The 13,166-nt window shown below is 42.6% G+C and overlaps 1 protein-coding gene across 1 annotated transcript in view; it reads left to right on the plus strand.

The window, feature by feature from the left end:
• The first annotated feature begins 7,417 nt into the window (after positions 1-7,417).
• The window catches only part of LOC129012641 (olfactory receptor 4N4C-like), a 136,436-nt gene continuing 130,687 nt past the window's right edge, over positions 7,418-13,166 (plus strand). Inside the window, exon 1 of the mRNA XM_063651337.1 lies at positions 7,418-7,500. The gene's annotated coding sequence lies outside the window, so the exon portion shown is untranslated. The remainder of the gene's footprint in view (positions 7,501-13,166) is intronic.

The raw sequence follows: 13,166 nt of genomic DNA on the forward strand, positions 1-13,166 counted from the left end.
GTGTCTGTTCTTGTACAAAAACCATGCTGTCTGGCTTACTGTAGTCCTGTAATATAGTTCGAAGTTGAGTAGTGTGATGCCTCCAGCTTTTTTTTTTTTGCTTAGGATTGCCTTGGCTATTTGGGCTTTTTTATGGTTCCATATGAATTTTAAAGCAGATTTTTCTAATTCTGTGAAGGTGGTCAGTAGTAGTATAATGGGAATAGCATTGAGTCTATAAATTGTTTTGGGCAGTATGGCCATTTTAACAATATTGATTCTTCTTATCCATGAACATGGAACGTTTTTCATATTTGTTTGTGTCATCTCTGATTTCCTTGGGCAGTGGTTTGTGGACTGTAAAAACTTTGGAAGACCACCTAGGCTATACTACTCAGAACACAGGCATGGGCAAAGATTTCACGATAACAACACCAAAAGCAATTGTGACAAAAGCAAAAGCTGACAAATGGGATCTAATTAAATTAAAGAGCTTCTGCACAGCAAAAAGAAAAATAAACTATCACCAGAACAAACAGATACCTACAGATGGATAAAATTTTGGCAAAATATGCATCTGACAAAAGTCTAACATCCAGCATCTACAAGTAACTTAACCAAATTTACAAGAAAAAAACAAGGCCATTAAAAAGTGGGCAAAGGACATGAAGAGACACTTCTCAAAAGATGACATACATGTGGTCAACAAGCATATTAAAAAAGTTCAACATCGCTGATCATTAGAGAAATGTAAATCAAAACCACAGTAAGATGCCAACTCATGCCAGTAAGAATGGCTATTACTAAAAAGTTAAAAAGCAGATGCTGGTGAGATTGTGGGGAAAAGGGAACACTTTACACGGTTGGTGGGAGTGTAAATTAATTCAACCATTGTGGAAGACAGTGTGGTAATTCCTCAAAGACCTAAAGACAGAATTACCATTCGACACAGCAATCCCATTAATGGGTATATGCCTAAAGGATTATAAATTGTTCTATTGCGAAGACACATGCATGCATATGTTCCTCACAGCACTATTCACAATAGCAAATACATGGAATTAATCCATATGCCCATCAATGATAGAATGGATAAAGAAAATGTGGTGGTACATATACACTATGGAATACCATGCAGCCACAAAAAAAAAAAAATGAGATAATGTCCTTTGCAGGGACATGGATGGAGTTGGAGGTCATTATTCTAAGCAAACTAAAGCAGGAACAGAAAACCAAATACTGCATGTTCTCACTTTTAAGTGGAAGCTAAATGATGAGGATACGGACACATAGAGAGGAACAATACACACTGGGGCCTATCAGAGAGTGGAGGGCTGGGGGAGGGAGAGAAGCAGGAAACATAACTAATGGATACTAGGCTTAATACCTGGGTGATGAAATAATCCGTACAATCAACCCCAATAATGCATGTTTACTTATGTAACAAATCTGCATATCTTACACATGTACCCCAATCTAAAAATAGAAGTTTAAAAAGGAAAAAAATGAGTTAAATCATTGGAAAATTCTTTCCAATCAAATTACATATGGCAATGTGTTAAGATCTACTCACTTTAAAGAGCTCTTTTACTCATCTGACAAGCATTTAGTGTAAGTGTTCTATTCGCTAGGCAATAGGAACTAGAGGCTGGAAAAACAATGGTGAAAAAATGCCCATGCCATTAAGAAATTTGTGTGTGTATATGTGTGTGTGTGAATATACATATATATATACACACATCATATGTATTTATTAGAACAAATTAAGACATTATTGAACAATGGTGCACATAGCAATTAACAATAGCAAAAGGCTAAAATACAGAATTATTAAAATAATAATAACCCAACAATTTTTAAATTGGGAGGCAATATAAAAAGGTATTGAAGAGATCCAAATGTCAAAATGTGTGTGCGTGTGTTGGGGGGGATAGAGTTATGGGGTAATAAATGTTTATAGATCTTTGTTTCTCTCTTTTTTGTTCTTTGCAATCAAACTTAAGTTTTCTTCAGTTTAAAATCACTTGTTACAATGATATTCTTTAGCCTCATGGTAATCAGAAAACAAAATTCAGTAACAGACACCCTAAAAATAATAGACACGTAAAAAGCAAGGAATTAAATCACACTCCCAGAGAAAATTACCTCACTATAAATACAGACAGGAAGAAAGGGAAGGAGGGAGGAAAGGAAAGGAAGAAAGAACGAAGGGGAGAGAGAAGAGAAAGAGGAAGAAATGAAGAGAGAAATAACAAAAGAAAAAAGAGAGTAGCAAAATGACCAGAAAATAAGTAAAAGTGGCAGTAGTATGTTTTTATCTGTTAGTAATAACCTTGAATATAAATGAATTAAATTCTCCAATTATGACAGAGTAGCTGAATGGATTTAAAGACAAGATCCAACTATATACTGCCTACAAGAAACTCAGTTCACCTATAAAGACATACATAGACTGAAAATGAAGGAATGGTAAAAGATATCCCATACCAATGGAAACAAAAAAGCAAGAGTAGCTATACTTACGTTAGATAAAATAGAAAGATAATTATATAATGAGAAAGAAATCAATACAGCAGTATCACAATTATAAGTGCAAATGCAACCAACACTCAAGCACCTAAACACAGAAGCAAATATTAACAGACCTTAAAGGACAGATGGACTGCAATACAATAATAGAGTACCTCAAAACTCAACTATAATCAACACTCCACTATCATCAATGAACAGATCATCCAGACGACAAAAAATCATCAGTTAAACTGTAATCTCTACTGAACGGACCTAACATTTACACAGCTTTCCACTCTGCAACTGCACAATGCACATTCTACTGAGTAGCACATGGATTATTTTCCAGGACAGACTATGTGTTAGGCCAAATAACAAGTCACAGCCCTTTTTTAAAAACTGAATTCATATCAAGCATCTTTTCTGATCACAGTGGAATAGTACCAGAAATCAGTAACAGGAGGAACTTTAAAAACTGTACAAACATATGGAAATTAAAATACATGTTCATGAACAATGAATAAAGAAATAAAAAAGAAATTAAAAATTTATTGAAATAAATAAAAATAGAAACACAACATAACAAAACCTGTGGGATGCAGCAAAAGCAGTTGTAAAAGGAAAAGTGCATAGCTATAAACGCCTACATCAGAAAAGTGAAAAGATCTCAAATAGCCAACCTGACAGTACACCTCAAGTAATGAGAAAAACAAAAAAATCAAATGTTAAAATTAGTAGAAAGAATATCAGAAAGATTAGAACAGAAATTTTACAAATAGAAATACAAAATACAAAATACAAAAAAAATACAAACAGTCAATGGAACAAAGAGCTGGGGGGTTTTGAAAAAAAAAAAAAAAATTGACAGGCTTTAACTAGACTAAGGAGAAAGAAAGCCGAAATAAAATCATAGATAAGGCTCGGCATGGTGGCTCACACCTGGGATCCTAGCACTTTGAGAGGCTGAGGCTGTTTGGATTACTTGAGGTCAGGAGTTCGAAACGAGCCTGGCCAACATGCTGAACTCTCTCTACTGAAAACACAAAAAATTACCTGGGCGTAGTGGCAGGTACCTGTAATCTAGCTACTGAGGAGGGTGAGGGAAGAGAATGGCTTGAACCCGGGAGGTGGAGGTTGCAGTGAGTCAAGATCATGCCACTGCACACCAACCTGGATGACAGAGGGAGACTCTCTATGACATGCTTGAACTTTCTGACTTGTCCTATCTTTCCCTATTTCCTAAATAATTAGTCATTCTACTTTAGGACAAGAATTTGCCATACGAGATCCTTTCTCATGTAACATTTCTTCATAACATTTCTAACATAGACACATCTTCATATCCACAATTTTCTTTGTATCTCTCCTCCTCCCTACTAATTTCTTATGCCCACCCAAATCAAAAAAGATCAGGTAATACAAGGCCAAACAGTAGAGCCTTAGATTTTGAGAGGGACCTGTCTGCTTACAGTTCTTGGGATTCCATGAGGAAAAGAGGTTTCTCTTAAAAGAGGGTCTGTGGCACCTTCTGTTTTTCCCATGGAGTCTCAGGCTGTTAGAAATTATCTCAGGTCCTCTCATGTGGGCATCGAGAGTGGCAACAAGACAGACTAGGAAAGTAATTCAGACAACTAAGAAGAAAAAGAAAAACTTAGTACTATCTTTATTGTAAAGACAGATAAACTGAGGCACCATGCAGTTTAAAATTTTATGTTCACATAGTGTAAGACTCCATAGCTCTCTCTTTTAACCATCCTGTAATTCTGCTGACTCTATGCCTGTCACTGATTCACTTGTATGGTAGCTCGTGGGCCCCTTAGAGCTTGGAACCTGGGTTTCATTTCCTGCTATACAGCTATATAACTTAACAATTTTCCTCTAGATTTGTTGGATTCTAACGGTATATATCCCAAATTTTATTAATATTACTGAATATTAATGGAGGCTGTTGATATCTTTAGTCTGTAGAAATATTAAACAACCTACAAAGGACTATATGAGGTTAAATAGTATTAATATTTCTATATGCTTTAAAACATTGAGGCAATGTATTGAGAAACACACCTAAGAAACTGCAACCAATCCACTCTAGACAAAAATTTAGACACTATCTCTTCAATATAAGCTATCTAGTGGCATTTTTACATATCCTTACACATATCAACAGTATTTTACATGCTCATAACCTTAAAAATAGAAAGTGTCAAAATTACAGACCTTATGCATTTCTGTGGGCTTGAAAAATGATACAATATAGATTGTTTCTTTCAAGTAGTCATTAAAATGCAGAAACTTCTAGAGTAATCACTAAAAAAAAGATTTCATACCAAAGGTAGTAATACCAGAAATAAAAAAGGGCTCAACACTGCAGGTTCTTGAAGGCAAAAGTCAATGAAGACTTTGTTTTGGTTGTGAATCTTGGCCTTAAAACATTATCCACATGATCCTCCCTTCCTTTTCCTGTTGCAAAAATGTGATGAACCAGATTTGCTCATGCAGATGACAATACTCTTGAAAATAGTGGCAGAGAAATAAAATGAAAGGAATACAGTTCACTTAATGATCTCATAAATTGGAACTAGTTACCCCCCTGACTCTTGCATAGCTCCAGACTATGTGAGAGAGATGTAGTGGCTGTTTGCTAGCAATATTTTATTTGATGCTTCATTTTTGATTCCTTTAATAACTACTTACAACATACTAACAGGATCATGAAAGCATAGCTATTCAAGTAACTAAATAATTATGCAATCAATGTTTTTCCTCATCTCTAAAGCATAGTAATGGACTGATTATTTTAAGAATACAACTCGGTGACAAGTAGTTTGTGTTTAACTCAGTTTTGGTTTGTTGTTTGTTAAGGCCATTGCTTAGGATAATGAAAACAAGAGGAGGAGAAACAAGAATATAAACAAGAAATAGAAGCAGCAGCATAAGAAAATGAAGAGGAACAAGATAATGATGATTAGAAGAAGAAAAAACAGACTGAAAGAAAGGAAGAAGAACAGGTGCGGGAATTAGAAAGCTTATTATGATACCTTATTTCCCCTCCCGATTTATGAAATTTGAAAATATTTCAAGGCTTTTCACAACAAAACCAAGCTAAAAGATACACCAAGTCACCCCCTAAATTTTGTTAAGAATAAGACAATGTTGCCACTCACACCTGGCCCAGGCACCAGCAGGAGGAGGGCACCTCCAGATTCTGCAGGAGAAGGAGCAGGACTCCTCCTTGCCCTGGCTGGGCCTCCACTGCTGCCACCTAGGCCCGCGGTACAGCACCCGCAGCTGCCTCCCCACTTCAGGCCGGGCTGGGCCCGGCGGGCTCCACAGCATTCCCACTCTCACTTCTCGGATCCAAGACTTGCTGCTGCTGCCACCACTAACGCCAATGCCAACACGACCACCGCTGCTGTTGCCCTCAATGCACCGGCCCACCCTACAAGCCTCCTACCACCTGGCCCCCGCAGACACTCTCCTACCTCTCCACCACTCCGGTCAAGTTGCAGTCTCTGTCTCTGCCACCAACTAGAGTGAGACGAGCCACAGAACCATGCCATCTGCAGGCTCCAGCCTCCAGCGTGCAACACATGACTCTTCCATCTCCTAGCTCGAAGCATCTGGGTGGTAAAAGCCAGACGTGCCTAGAACAGGATGCAGAGAGTGGTAATGTTAGAGGCTCACCTTGTCATGCTGGCCACTGGGTGGCAGGGGCTGGTTTCAGCAAACGCACAACTGGGAACTGGGGCGGGTGTGACTGCCTTTGCCGAAACCGGCCCCTGGCTAGGTCCAGCTGGCCAGGAACTGCTGGGCCCACCCTGGCTGCACTCCTTGGTGAGCAGAAGCAGCAGAAATTCAGACCCAGCCAGCTCTCCAACCAAGTGCCAGTTCCTGTTTCTGATGCCTCCACCCACAGGGCCCTGTTCCCCCGTGGTGCCCGCTACTCCGTGCCCAAGGATCCCAGATTGTCTCTGCAACACAGTGAGAGGGTGCAGGCCGGGGAAGCATGGCGGGTGTGGGGGCCTTACTGTGCTCAGGATTCCCAAGGAAACATTGTGTGTCTGCCATGCTCCAGCACGAGCAAACAGAGGTTACCCTCTAGAATCTAGAGTCTCGTAAGAGGAGGACGGCCCCTTCCTTGGAGGCCACAGCTATCTCTGCCACGTCCGTAGCCCGCTGCCAGAAGCAGCAGTACAGTGCAACCCCCAATAGTGCCCCCCACCGGCATGCCACAGGGCACGTAAACCTGATAGTGCCCCCAAACTGCCCCATTGCCCCCAGCACTGTGGTAGTGACAGCCCAGATAGTGCCCCCAACCCGCCCCCCTGCCATGACAGTGCAGGAGCTGATAGCACCCCAACCCTCCCCACAGCTGGCAGTCAGCCCCCTGTAGCACACACAACCACCCCCACCACCAGGCAGTATAGCCCCCGCCAACTCCACCAACCCACGTCCCCGATACCCCCACCGGCAATGTGACCTTGATAGTGCTCCTATTCAGGGTAGTGCATCCCTGGATAGCTCACCTACCCTGCCACCTTTTCACCATGCTGGCCAAGATGCAACCTCCGTCACTTCCATCAACCGCAGTGAGGAGAGCCTACGTCCCACAGGCTCAAGCCTCCAGCTCGGGGTATGTGGCTCCCACTTCCTGTTCTCTAAGCTGAGCTCCCAGCTTCGATTCTGATTGGATGAGAGCAAATCTTAGGCCAACCAATCACAGCATGAAAATAAAGTCCAATCAGAATAGGACTAGAGATTTTCTTTCATCCAATCAGAATATGCAGTCCAGGAACCTCATTTGCATAGCCTCATATATAAAGGATGCAGAGGGGGCGTCAGGCCATTCCAGGCTCTTGTGTGGCTGCTTGCGCAGCTACTCCGTGCCAGGCTTAGAGGACAAGGAGAAGGGGTAGTCGCTTGCCACAGCTGGAGGCTGGAGCGTGTGGTACCACGGCTCGCCTCGCTGTGGTGGGTGCTGGCGACAGAGACGGCAGCTCGGCTGGAGTGGTAGGAGGGGGTAAATAGTTTTTGGGTAGATGGAGGGATAAAGAGGGTGGTTAGCGGCAAAGGGAAAAGAGGATGGTGAGCAGGAGAGTGGGGAAAAGATGGTTGAAAACGTTTTTGGGTATCTGGGGGGGTAAAAAAGGGTGGCATGTAGGAGGAGGAAAGAGAGGGTGGTGGTGGGAGAGACGGGGACAAGTAGGAAGGAGAGAAGGTTTGCAAAGACAATGGGGAGAAACACGGTGAGGAGAACAGAAAGACAGTGGGGAAAGAAAAGATGTGTAAAAAGATCTTGGGTAGATGGAGGTGGAAAAGGGTGGCACGTGGGAGGAAGGAGGAGAGGGTGCAGAGAGGGAGGGGGAAGAGAGAGAAGGTGGTGAGCAGGAGGGAGAGAAGATTTTGTGAAAAGTCGGTGGGGATAAGATGGTGGCGAAATATTTTTTTCAGCAGATGGCGGAAAAAGAGGGTGGTGATCAGTAGAAGAAAAAAGGGTGGCGAGTAGGAGGAAGAAGAGGGTTTTTCAAAAAGGGTGGGAAGAAAAGACAGTGGGGAGAAAAAACTGGGTTTTTCAAAAAGGGTGGGAAGAAAAGACAGTGGGGAGAAAAAACAGTGGGGGAGAAGTTTTTGGGTAGATGGAGGAGAGAAAGTGTGGCAAGCGGGAGAGTGGAAGGAGGATTGGGAAAACGATGATGGAAAAATAGTTTTGGGGTAGATGGAGGACGACAGGAAGGTGGCATGTAAGAGGAGGGCAGGAATGGGGAAAAGAGGGTGGTGAGCAGGAGCAGGAGAAGGCTTTGCGAAGAGATGGTGAGGGGGAAAGGCAGTGAGGAAGAAAGTTTTTGGGTAGATGGGGTAAAGAGGGTGGTGAGCAGGAGGGACAAAAAGAGGGTGGCAAGCAGAGGGAGACAAGGTTTTGCCAAAAGACCATGAGGAAAAGACAGTGGGGAGAAAAAAGTTTTTCGGTACATGGAGGGGGAAAAGAGGGTGGCAAGTGGGAGAGGAGAAAAGAGGGTGGTAAGCGGGAGAAGGAAAAAGGAGGCTAGTGGGAGGGAGACAAGGTTTTGTGAAAAGATCGTGGGCAGAAGAGACAGATGGTGGGGAAAGGAAAGACAGATGGTGGGTAAAATGTGGGTAGATGCAGCGGGAAAAGAGGGTGGCAGGTGGGAGAAAAGAGGGTGGCGAGAGGGAGGAGGGAAAGAGTTGGGAAAAAGACGATGGGGAAAATAGTTTTGGGGTAGATGGAAGGCAAAAGGAGGATGGTAAGGATAGAGGAAAGAAGAGGGCGAGTGGGAAGGGGGAAGGCTTAGTGAAAAGACGGTGGGGAAATTTTTGGGGGTAGATGGAGGAAGAAAGGGTGGTGAGCAGGAGTGGGGAGAAGGCATTGTGAAAAGACGGTGGGGAGATGTTTTGCGTAGATGGAGAAGAGAAAGAGGGTGGCAAGGAGGAGTGGGGGAAAGACGATGGGGAAAACAGTTTTGGGGTAGATGGAGGTTGGAAAAGCGGGCGGTGAGCGGCAGGAATGGGCAGAAGGCTTTGGGAAAATATGAGGGAAAAGTTTTTGGGTAGATGGAGGAACAAAAGGGGAATGAAAGCAGAAGGGAGAAAAAGAGGGTGTCCAGTGAGGGGGGAAAAGTTTTTGGGTAGATGGATGGCGAAAAGGGTGGTGAGCAGGAGAGTAGAGAAGGCTTTGCGAAATGACAGTGGGGAAAAATAGTGGGAAAAGTGTTTTGGGGTAGATGGAGGAAGAAAAAGGGTGGCGAGAGGGAGAGGGCCAAAGGTGGTTGAGAAAAGAAGGTGGGGGACAAAGTTTTTGGGTAGATCTTTTTCTGAGTTTTAAATCAGATTATTTGTATTTTTGCTTTGAGTAGTTTGAGTTCTTTATATATTTTGTGTTATATTAACCCCTTGCCTGATGCATAGTTTGCAAATACTTTCTTCCATTCTCTGGATTGCTTCTTCATTCTATTGATTGCTTTCTCTACTTTGCAGAAGCGTTTAAGTTTAGTGCAATTGCATTTTGTCTGTTTTTGCCTTTTGTTGCTTGTGGTTTTAATGTGTATTTGAAAATCCCTTGTCCTAACCAATTTCACGATTGGTTAACTAACCAATAGTGGTTAGTTAACTAACCATAGCTAACATTTTCCTATGTTTTCTTCTCTAGTAGTTTCATAGTTTCATGTCCTACATTTAAATCTTTATTTTCAGTAGATGGTAAGATAACAGCCTAGATGTATTCTTGTACATGTGGGTGTTGGGTTTTCCTAGCACAGTTTATTGAAGAGATTGTCCTTCCCGAATGTGTGCTTTTGGTGCCTTTGTTAAAAGAGTTGACTGTAAAAGCTTGAATTTATTTTTGAGTTCTCTATTCTGTTTCATTTGTCTATGTCTGTCTGTCATTCGTCTATGTGTCTCTGTCTCTCTCTCTCTGTCTGTCCCCTACCTATTTTTTTTCTTTTGCCACTACCATGCTGTTTTGGTTACTAGATTTGTGGTATATTTTGAAATCAGGTAGTGTGATGCCTCCAGCTTTTTTCTTTTTATTCAAGATTCTTTTGTCTAAGGTATTTTGCATTTCCATGTGAATTTTAGGATTTTTTTTTTTTTTTTTTTTTGAGACGGAGTCTCGTTCTGTCGCCCAGGCTGGAGTGCACTGTGATCTCGGCTCACCAAAAGCACTGCTTCCTGAGTTCAAGCGATTCTCCTGCCTCAGCCTCCTGAGTAGCTGGGATTACAGGTGTGCGCCACCATGCCTGGCTAATTTTTGTACATGTAGTAGAGACGGGGTTGCACCATGTTGTTCAGGCTGGTCTCAAATTCCTGACCTCGTGATCCAGGCGCTTTGGCCTCCCAAAGTGCTGGGATTACAAGCGTGAGCCACCGTGCCTGGCGTTTTTTTTTTTTTTTTCCTATATCTATGAAGAATCTCTTTCCTAATTTGACATGGATTCCATTGATTCTGTAGATCACATAGGGTGATACAGATATTTTAACGATATTCTTCTAGTGCTTGGACATGGGATATCTTTACATTTACTTGTGTCTGCTTTAATATCTTTCGTCTATATTTTATAGTTTTAATTGTGGGATCTTTCGCCTTTTTGTTAAGCTTATCTCTAGGTATCTTTTTTGGGGGGCATTGGGTAACTATTGCAATGAAATAGCTTTCTTGATTTCTTTCTTAGGTGTTTCACTATTGGTGCATGGGTGTGCTACTCATTTTTATATATTGATATTGTATCTTGCAACTTTATGAAATTTGTTTATTATTTCTAGTAGGTTTTTTTTGTGGAATCTTTAGGGTTCTGCATATGTATATGATTATGTCACCTGCAAACAGAGACAATTTGACTTCCTTTTATTTCCAATTTGGATGCCTTTTATTGCATTCTTCTATCTAATTCCTCTAGCTAGGACTTCTAGTACTGTGATGAATAAAAGTGGTAAAAGTAGCCACACTTGTTCCAGATCTTAGAAGAAGAGCTTTTAACTTTTCCCCATTGATTATGATGTTAGCTGTGGATTTGTCATATATGGACTTTATTGTGCTGAGATTAGTTCTACTGTTGAGGCCCTCTCATGCATTTTTCAGTTCATCAGTTGCATTTTTCAGCTTTGAGGTTTCTGTCACCTTTTTGAATTACTTCTATCTCTTTGTTAAATTTGATACGTTTTTGAATTACTTCTCTATATTTGAATTTCATTGAGTATCCTCAAAACAGCCATTTTTACTTCCCTGTCTGGAGAGTCTCACATCTTTTTATTTTTATTTTTATTCTTATTTTTTTTGTGAGATGGAGTCTTATTCCATCACCTAGCCTGGAGTACAGTGGCACAATCTTGGCTCACTGCAACCTCTGCCTCCCACATTCAAGAAATTATCCTGTCTCAGCCTCCCAAATAGCTGGGACTACAGGCACCTGCCACCACACCCAGCTAATTTTTGTATTTTTAGTAAAGACGGGGTTTCACCTTGTTGGTCAGGAAGGTTTCGAACTCCTGATCTCAGGTAATCCACCCACCTCAGCCTCCCAAAGTTCTGGGATTACAGGTGTGAGCCAACACACCCAGCCGAGTCTCACATCTTTAGCTCTGGTCACTGGTGACTCATTTATTTTTGGGTGAGGTCATATTTCCTTGAATGTTCTTAATGCTTTTGAGCATATGTTCATGCCTGGGAGTTGAATAAGTGTGTATTTATTCCAGTTTTTGCCGTCTGTTCTTGTTTGTGCTTGTCCTTCTTCAGTCTTCCAGAAATTCCAAGAAATTCAAGACTGTTGAGTTCCCCAAGCCTGTGGTCACTGCAGCTGTTACAGCACCAGAGGGCACCTTAAGCTCAGGTTCACTGTGACTTTTGCAGACTGAGGTCCCTGGTGGCCGTGACACACTTGGAGAAGATAAGGGAGGGATTCCCTGGGTTCCCAGGCAAAGTTCTTCATTCACGTCCCTCTTCTTCCCCTTGCGATGAATCTGGGCACCAAGCTTTGTGGATCTGGGAGAAGTGTGATTTGGGCACTCATGGCCACTGCAGCTGGCGCAGCACACCTGAAGCCCACAGCCTCCCAGACCAGAGCAGCACTGGGACTTGTCTGAGTCCTGTGGCCATTATTTTGCCTGACTGCTGCTGACTTATTTAGGTTTCTAAGCCAGGTTAGTCTGCTGGTGATGAAGCTGGCCTGGGTTTGGGTCCATCCCGCCAGGGTGGCAGAATTCCTTCTCCCTGCAGGGGGCTCTGTAGGTGTCTGGGAGCTCCTGCCTGGAATGAGGGCCACAGTGTTCTGCCTGATGCATCCACTGTGTCCACTGTGGTAGGGCTGATACTGGGTTCTCCTCTTTCTTGCATAGGGAAGGAATTCTCTCTGCACTGCACTGCCTGGAGTTGGGATTGGGGTAACACAGGCAGCCCTGTGGCCACCGCAGCTGATGTCACATAGGAAGCCCACAGCCTCCCAGACCAGCACATCGTTGGTGGTTGGAGCTCACCCGAGGACCAAAGTGACTCTGGCCTGCCTGCCACTGACATTTACTTGGGGCCTGAGGCCACTTGAATCAGCTGGTGGTGAAGCAAGTCAGGACTCAGGTTTGTCCCACCGGGGTAGTGGATTCCCTTTTAGACCAGGTCATGTCTAAATGCTCAATGGGCACCGGCCTGGAATCAAAGGCCATGGGGTTCTTCCCAGTGTTGTCCTTTACTATAGCAGAGCTGGCACTGGGCTCCAAGGTAAAGTCCCATGGACCCTTCCTTATCCCTCCTGCAAGAGGTGGACACATTCTCCGCACTGCACTGCCTGGGGTTGAGGGAGGGACAGTGAAGGAACTGAAAGACTGTCTTTTCCCCTTCTTTAATGTGTCTTCTGTTGTTTTTAAGCTGAAACCAGGTTCTGTGATCTGTCACCTGCTTTCTTTAGCTCTTGTGAAGGTATTATCTTGCTTGGATTGTTGGACGGTGGTTCAACTTAATGTTCCCGCAGAGACGCAATCACTGAGATTCTATCCTCCATCTCGCTCCACCTCTTCTCATTTATTTAGTTCTTCTTCAATTTATTTCAACAATATTTTGGAGGTTTCAGAGTATGAGTTTTGAACTGCTCTTGTTAATTTCTAAATTTGTTACTTGTTTTGTTGCTATTATAAATGGGATTGTTTCTTTAATATTTTAAGGCAGTTCATTGACA

Source organism: Pongo pygmaeus, chromosome 15 (assembly GCF_028885625.2).
Source record: "Pongo pygmaeus isolate AG05252 chromosome 15, NHGRI_mPonPyg2-v2.0_pri, whole genome shotgun sequence".
Taxonomy (NCBI): domain Eukaryota; kingdom Metazoa; phylum Chordata; class Mammalia; order Primates; family Hominidae; genus Pongo; species Pongo pygmaeus.